Consider the following 9,116-nt stretch of genomic DNA (forward strand, 5'->3'; position numbering starts at 1 on the left):
CATAGATGTTCCAGAAAAGAGAAAAAAACACAGAGAGAGAAAAAAAACTGTAGGTGTAAAATGTAAGATTTGCATTCAGTAAAAAAGACACTTGAAAGGAAGTCTGAGGGAGAGGGAGGAAGTCCTGATTCATTTATCATTCACTCCCCATGAATACTGTATGCAGTCAGACTAGAAAGACGGACGTCTTCATTGAGAAGCTCAGTCACAGCTGCTGTACGTCAACTTGTAGTTTCTCCCTCGTCATCAGGCTGCCATTCAAATGTACAAAAGACAAAGACAGAAAAGAGTCTGGCTACAAAAGACAGTGACGTGCTGATACATGGGACAAAGCAGGTTCAGTAGCAGGCTTCCTGTTGCACTTTGATTGTTCTGTTCTTTTCCATTATTTGTGTTAGTTTACATTATTACTGTAAATGTTCTTTTCTAAAATGTTTATTAATCTACTCCATCATCTCTTTATGAAGTGGCAGCACAAGTCAGAATGTATTTTGTTCAAATTGATCTTCTTGGTGCCAACCAGTCAAAAAAAAAAAAAAAAACACTAACAACTCTACCTTCCTAATAAAACCTCTGAGTACCAACAAGATCCTCTACATGGATCAGTCTTCTTCCTAGTGTTTAGTGGATGTATCATTGCACCGGTTTTGTTCCTTTTTTATGCTTCCTCTTTTTCAATATGACTAGTTTTTAATACAAATACTGAGCATTTAATATTCTCTCATGATACGTTGGACTGTGTGAAAGAATTCAGTCCAATAGTCAGAAGTGAAACAGAGTGTGAGATAAACAATTTAAATTTTTAATAGCAAATCACATCTCATCTCCACTATGGCCCTCCTCATCACTATATTTTCTTTCACTCATTTGTGTAGCTGGTGAATGGACCTGAGCTTGTTTTTTTGTTTTTTTTCGTCTTCTTACTACTCAAAGCTCATACAGCAGCCATGGTGATGTGTGGGGCGGTGCTGAAATTGCAGGACTTCACTTTACTGGTAAATTTAATAAAATACTAGTTTCCATGGGAATAACTAAATATTTGGTGACATGCGCTAAGCATGCAACCTCACCATTAGGGCCTCTCCTTCTCAAAGTCCCAGTACATCCGTCAGTAACTGATGTGTATAAAATGTGTGTGACCTGTCTGTTATTGTTCTCTCTGGAGCTAAGGAGGAAGGGAATCTGTTCTGTTGATGAGTTTAAAGATGTCATCTTCAGAGCAGACACCTCCATTCCATGTCACCGCATTCCAGAATGTGAATATGTAAACCCACACACACAATCGCACACACACACTCTATGATAAAGTTGAACAATGATGTAATAAATACAGATAATGATAAATGGACTTCAGCTTATATAGCGCTTTTCTAGTCTTTTGACTTGAGATACAAATGTCTCTGAGGATGAAATAATCAGTGAGTACTGGCAGCTGAATGAGGTGGTAAATGGTAAATGGACTTACGCTTGTATATTTATTTTTCTAGTCTCCTGACTACTCAAAGCTCTTTTACACCACAGGTCACACCTACACATTCACACACTGATGACAGCGGTGCTATGTAGAGACCATCAGAATTAACTTATCACATTCATAAACATTTATAAGCCGCTGACAAAGCAGCAGGAACAATTTGGGGTTAAATGTCTTTCCCCTGGATACATTGGACATGTGGCTACAGGAGCTGGGGATCAAACCCTGATTTTGCTGTTGAAAGACGACGACTCTACCAACTGAGCCACAAACATATGAGAAACTAAACATATCTCACACATTAATTTACACAGTCGATAATACGAGCATACAAGTGAACATATATTGCCTCATTCCTCTATTTATTTATTTTTTTTTAATTTTGACTGTGCTGCTTCTGGAGTCTCATCACTATATCTGCAGCTTTACCACTTTCAACATGTGCCAAAGAAGCTTGATTGGGTTCAAATCCGACAACTCTGGCATAGTTTCACCTAGTTGATTGCCATAGCTGCAATAAAAGTTTGGATCATCATCATGAAAGAACCGGTGATTCAAGACAAAGTGTTCCTTGATGTATGGTGATGTAAGTTGATATTGTTCCATATCCATAATTTGACCATAGTACCCGAACCATGTCGTGAAATCAACCCCGACACATGAAGTGATGGAAGATGTTTGGTTGGGTTTTTTTTTTCTGTCCTACGATATAGGCGTATTTCTACAATTCACTTAGCAGATGCTTTTACCCAAAGCGACGTACACCAGAGAGTAAGTACAACACAAGCAAGGAGCTAGAAAAAAGGGAACAATGTCAGTAAGAGCAAATAATCAGCTTTGAGTCCAATTGGACACACAGGTGCTGACAGGCATTGCACAGAGGCAAAGCACAACATTGACGGCTGTTCTTGAGAGCTCTAATCAGTATAGAAACCATCTTATAATTCATTGTTATCAAACAAAAACAATTGTGACAACCATCATCATCAATAATATGGAGACCATCATCATTAAGTTAGTAGGTATTCATGAAAGAGCTGGGTCTTTAGCTTTTTCTTAAAGGTGCAGAGGGACTCTGCAGTTCGAATGGAGTTTGGAAGTTCATTTCACCACCGGGGGGCAACAGAGGAGAAGAGTCTAGTCAGAGACTTAGGACCCTTGTTATGATCTTAAAGGTTTTTAAGTGGACCCAAAAGCAAGACCAGAAAACAGGGTGGTGGGTAAAGGGGTATTTATTGAAGTGAGGCTGGTGAAGGCTGGTGAGGCTTGAATGAGAGGCTGGGTGGTGAGGCGCTGGAGCTCGTTGGTTGGAGGCACTGGGGAAAAAAGAAGACAAGGGAATAATTAGTGACAGGTATCCAAAGCACAAAAAAGTTTACTAATACTGAAAAGCCGATCTACCACAGTGTAGGCAGAAATAATCTGGCAGCTTGGGAGAGTTGAACCAGGGTATAAATGCTGCAGTCGGTGATTACAGATGACGAACAGGTGAGTGATTGCAGAGAGCTCCAGCAGCCAATAAGCCACACCCAGCCTCTGAAAGAAAAAAAACACAAGCACCAAACAAGGAAAAATACACAGAAATGTCCAATCACCACAACCCTGTTGTGGAGGTTGGATCAGACGCCTTTCATTGGCAGAGCGTAGTGGCTGGGAGGGAGTGTAGACCTGGATTATAGAGTTAAAGTAAGGAGGAGCCGTTTTTGTCGCCATTTTGTAAGCGAGCAGCAGAGTTTTAAATTTGATGCTAGCAGTAACTGGAAGCCAGTGTAAGGAGATGAACAGCGGAGTGACATGTGCTCTTTTAGGAAGGTTGAAGACCAGTTGTGCTGTTGCATTTTGTATCATTTGCAGAGGTTTGAATGTGTTGAATGCATGTAGGAAGACCTGCCAGTAGAGAGTTGCAATAATCTATGCGTGATATCACAAGAGCCTGTACCAGGAGCTGTGTAGCATGTTCTGATAGGTAAGGTCGGATCTTCCTGATGTTGTACAGGGCAAATCGACATGACTGGGCAATCGAGGCTACTTGAACCTTAAAAGTTAGCTGGTCATCAATCATGACACCCAGGTTCCGGGCAGACTTTGTGGGCATGAGTTTGGTTGTTCCAAGCTGGATATTGATCTGTGGTTACATAGAGGGACTGGCTGGGATGACAAGATTGAGTTGAAGGTGCCATTCATTCATCCATTTAGAGATATCAGCAAGGCATAATGAGATTCTTGCAGAGACTGTAACATCGTCTGGTGGGAATGACAGCATAGCAGTGGTATGAGAAGCCATGAGAGCGGATTATTGAACCAAGTGAGCTTGTGTATATGGAGAAGAGAAGGGGACCAAGCACTGACCCTTGAGCTACCCCTGTGGATAAGCTGTGCGCTTTGGACACTTCTCCCTTCCACAACATTCTAAAGGATCGCCCAGAGAGGTAGGACACGAACCAGCAGAGGGCAGATCCTGAGATACCAAGTTCAGAGAGCGTAGATAGGAGGATTTGATGGTTGACTGCAGACAGGTCTAGCAGTAATAGAACTGAGGACTGACCCTGACAGTAGTGCAGTTTCAGTAGAGTGGCCCCGCTTAAAGCCTGACTGATTTGGGTCAAACAGATCGTTTCTGGACAGGAACTCAGAGACTTGCTTAAAGACTATGCACTGAAGTATTTTTGACAGAAAGGGCTGAAGAGAAACGGGTCTGTAGTTTTCAACCTGTGTAGGTTTTTTGAGCAGAGGGGTGATTCGAGCTTGCTTGAATGCGGTAGGGAACACACCCGTTGACAGAGAGGAGTTGATGATATGCTTAAGTATATGTCCCGAGCAGAGCAGCGAGCAGCACCCGAGCAGAGCAGCGAGCAGCACCCGAGCAGAGCAGCGAACTACTGGTGAGCGTATTGCATCATTTTCTGTTCTGTTTTCCTCGTACTGTGTACCTACTCTTAGCTTAGCTTAGCAGTTAGCTTTACAATGGCTTCTTTTTCTGTCTCTCCCTCTCCTGCTCTCTCCTGCTCTACGTGTCAGATGTTAAGTTACTCCTCGTCCTCCTTTAGTGATAATGATACATGTAAGAAATGCAGTTTATTTTTAGCTTTGGAGGCGAGGGTGTCTGAGTTAGAGAGACGGCTCCGCACCATTGAGTCAGAGTCATTGTATGCAGCAGTAGTTAGCCAGCCACCTGTAGCCGGTGCGGGCCGACATAGCTTGGCTTCCCCCCCAGTAGCTCCTGAGCAGCCAGGAGGCAGTGGCTGGGTTACTGTCCGAGGGAAGCATAGTCGAAAATCGAAGCACACGGTTCCCCACCAACCACTTCAAACAAATTTTCCCCACTCAGCGACACACCCGCTGAGAATAAAACTCTGATTATTGGAGACTCCATAGTCCGAAACGTGAAGCTAGCGAAGTCAGCGGGCATAGATAGGTGTATAGCCGGGGCCAGAGCGGGCGACATCGCATCTCATTTAAAGTTGCTGACAAAGACTAAAGGTAGATTTGATAGAATCATAATTCATGTCGGCACTAATGACTCCCGACTACGCCAGTCGGAAGTCACTAAGGTAAATGTGGAGTCGGTGTGTACTTTTGCTAAGACGATGTCGGACTCCGTAGTGTTCTCTGGACCCCTCCGAAATCAGACCAGTGATGACATGTATAGCCGCATGTCATCACTCAACCGCTGGCTGTCGAGGTGGTGTCCAGCACACGATGTGGGCTTCATAGATAACTGGCAGTCTTTTTGGGGAAAACCTGGTCTGCTAGCTAGAGACAGCATCCATCCCACTTTGGACGGTGCAGCTCTATTATCTAGAAACATAGCAGAGGTTATTAGTCCAAAACCTTGACAACAACTCAGAGTTCAGACCAGGAGGCAGAGCTGCAGTCTTACACGCTTCTCTGCGCCTCCCTTAGATCTGTCTCCCAGTCACTATAGCTGTAATTCTGAATCGAACTGTAGTTATACTATAGGTACTGTGTCTGTCCCCCGGCCCAGACCAAGTCATCCAAACGAAGAAAGAAAAGGTGTAAATTGTCAAAATCTCATCAGGATCAAGACTACGAATTTGATTTTGCAAAAAAATCAGAAGATTCACTGCGGACTTTTGAACATTAGGTCCTTAGCATCCAAATCTCTTTTAGTGAATGATCTTATATCAGATCAGCATATTGATTTACTTTTTTTGACTGAAACCTGGCTGTGTCAAGATGAATATGTTAGTTTGAATGAATCCACTCCTCCCAGTCATTTTTGTACTCTTATACCTCGAGACACCAGACGAGGTGGTGGAGTAGCAGCTATTTTTAATTCTGGACTTCCAGAACTGAATTTTTCTTCTTTTGAAAGCCTTGTTCTCAGTTTTTCACATCCAGTCTCAAGAACCTTTCAGCCAGTTCTAGTTGTTGTAGTTTACCGTCCTCCTGGCCCATATTCTGAGTATCTATCTGAATTTGCAGAATTTTTATCAGATTCAGTCCTGAACAGTGATAGAATAATTGTTGTTGGTGACTTCAATAGCCATGTGGATGTTGATAATGATAGCCTGAGCACAGCTTTAATGTCACTGTTAGACTCTATTGGTTTCACCCAGGGTGTAAACGAACCTACTCATCGTTTTCACCACACCCTGGATCTTGTTTTAGCTTATGGAATTGAAATCTATAACCTTACAGTTTTCCTAGAAAATCCTCTGCTATCAGACCATTTTTTTATTACATTCGATTTTGTCCTACCAGAATTACCTCTGCCTGAAAGAGGTGTGCTCTCTAGAAGTTTGTCGGATAGTGCTGTTGCTAGATTTAAAGACGCTATTTCAGCTGTTTTTGATTCAGTACCGTGTTTCAACCCAGTTGGAAACTCTTATGATAGCTTTAGTCCCTCTCAGCTAGATCAGTTTGTTGATAGTGCAGTGGATTCGCTGAGAGTTACTCTGGATTCGATTGCTCCCCTGAAACAGAAGGTTGTCAAGCGGCGGAGAGTGGCTCCATGGTTCAACTCAGAAACCCGTACTCTAAAACAATCGTCGCGGAATTTTGAAAGAATATGGCGCTCGACCAAAACAGTAGAATCCCATTTTTTTTGGCAGGATAGTCATAGAAGATATATGAAGGCTCTACGTCACGCCCGAGCTGCCTACTACTCCTCTCTAATTGAGGAAAACAAAGGCAATCCTAGATACCTTTTCAGCACTGTAGCCAGGCTGACAGAGAGTCATGGCTCCATTGAGCCTTGTATTCCTCTAGCCCTCAGCAGTAATGACTTCCTGAGTTTTTTCAACAACAGTTTTAGACATCAGAGACAAAATTGGTAACGTCCTTTCCTTACCTGGTGCGGATACGTCTGATACGGCAGAGACAGTTCCAGGACCAGATATTAGTCTCGACTGTTTTTCTCCAATCAACCTTTCAGAACTATATCCCATTTTTTTCTGCGTCGAAACCGTCAACCTGTATTTTGGACCCAATCCCAACCAAGCTGTTTAAGGAAGTTTTTCCCTTAGTTAGCAACTCTATATTAGATATGATCAATTGGTCTCTACTGGCAGGCTATGTACCCCAGGCATTTAAAGTAGCGGTAATCAAACCTACTTAAAAAGCCTACTCTGGACTCAGGAACTCTGGCTAAGAAAAAAGGAAGGTTGGATATAGGCCTGTAGGGGCCTATATCCAACCTTCCTTTTTTCTCGAAGATCCTGGAGAAGGTGGTAGCTAAACAGCTGTGTGACTTTCTCCATGACAACAGTTTATTTGAGGAGTTTCAGTCAGGATTTAGAGTCCACCATAGCACTGAGACTGCACTAGTTAGAGTTACAAACAATCTACTTCTAGCCTCAGACAGGGGACTTCTGTCTGTGCTCGTCCTGTTAGATCTTAGTGCTGCTTTTGACACCATTGACCATCGGATCCTGTTGTACAGACTGGAGCATTTGCTTGGAACTACAGGGACTGCTTTAAGTTGGTTTGAATCCTACTTATCAGACCGATCTCAGTTTGTACATGTTAATGATGAGTCCTCGATGCACACTAAAGTTTGCCATGGAGTCCCACAAGGTTCAGTGCTTGGACCAATTCTCTTTACATTATATATATATGCTTCCTCTGGGAAATATTATGAGGAAACACTCCATACAGTTTCATTGTTATGCAGATGATACTCAGCTTTATGTATCAATGAAGCCCGATGGCACCAGTCAGTTATGTCAGCTAGAAACGTGCCTTAAGGACGTTAGGACCTGGATGACCAGACAAGACTGAAGTTATTGTGCTAGGCCCTAAGAACCTCAGAGAGACTTTTTCTAGTGATTTGACTGTCCTTAGTGACATCAGCCTGGCATCTAGCACCACTGTTAGGAATCTAGGAGTTCTTTTTGATCAAGATATGTCTTTTAGCTCTCACATCAGTCAAGTTTCAAGAACAGCCTATTTTCACCTTCGTAATATATCCAAGATTAGGAATATCCTGTCGCAAAATGATGCAGAAAAACTAGTTCATGCATTTGTTACCTCCAGGTTGGATTATTGTAACTCTCTTTTGTCAGGGTGCTCTGGCAAGTCTCTAAAGACTCTTCAGCTGGTCCAGAACGCTGCAGCTCGTGTACTGACCAAAACCAGGAAATGGGACCACATCACTCCTGTCCTGGCTTCTCTGCACTGGCTCCCTATACAGTCTAGAATAGAATTCAAGATCCTTCTTCTCACCTACAAAGCGCTAAATGGCCAGGCACCATCCTACCTAAAGGAGCAACTAGTGCCGTACTGTCCCTCGAGAGCGTTGCGGTCCCGGAATGCAGGCCTGCTGGTGGTACCTACAGTCTCCAAGTGTACTATGGGGGGTAAAGCCTTCAGTTGTCGGGCTCCTATCCTCTGGAACCGCCTTCCAGCCGGGGTCCGGGAGGCAGACACAGTCTGTATTTTTAAGAATAGACTTTCCTTTTTGATAAATCTTATAGTTAGTGCTGGTGTAGACCAGCTCTTAGTTATGCTGCTATAGGCTTAGACTACCGGGGAAACTGGCACCTTGAGCTCCTCTCTCTCTCTCTCTCGCTCTCTCTCTCTGTGCATATACAGTACATCATATTACTGCATGTATCTATCTGTAAATCTCAGTCACTAACCACCTACTTTCCTGAGAGCTCTTGAGCTCTCTTAGGCTCCTCAAGATTGTTGGTTGACGGCCTGCCAGAACAGGCCGCAGCGCTGTGGAGCACAATCATTGACTGGAGTTTGGAATTTTACAGTTTATACTAGCAAATAAAATATGTGCGTTCACTTAAACGTTCACTTGTTGATGTCCAGACTTACCAACTTCTGAATCATCTGTCGATTTGCCATTTCCTCACATAATCAGAATCCGCTGCAACATGTCTTTGTTTATTCGCGTCAGTGTAAGGATTAATATCTACATGCAAGTGTGTTCAAGATGAGCCTGAATCCGAAGATGAATTTGGAAAGGCACAGAAAGAGATGTGCTCGTTATGATTCAGAATATTTAAATAGCATTGAAGCGTCCAGACAGTTCATCAAACTTTAGTTAAAACTAAAAATCTGAAATATGTTTCGTAATTATTAATCATATTAAATCTATGTGATGCTTTGAATGCATTGCCAGGATTAATATGACTTCCTTTCATCTGATGTTCAGTTGTGATTTACC

General features: G+C 42.8%; 1 pseudogene; it reads left to right on the top strand.

Moving 5' to 3' along the window:
• Positions 1–2,701: 2,701 nt before the first annotated feature.
• Positions 2,702–5,448, top strand: LOC136182704 (uncharacterized; annotated as a pseudogene).
• Positions 5,449–9,116: the final 3,668 nt, after the last annotated feature.

The sequence above is a fragment of the Labrus bergylta genome, chromosome 15 (assembly GCF_963930695.1).
Source record: "Labrus bergylta chromosome 15, fLabBer1.1, whole genome shotgun sequence".
NCBI classification, from domain to species: Eukaryota; Metazoa; Chordata; class Actinopteri; order Labriformes; family Labridae; genus Labrus; species Labrus bergylta.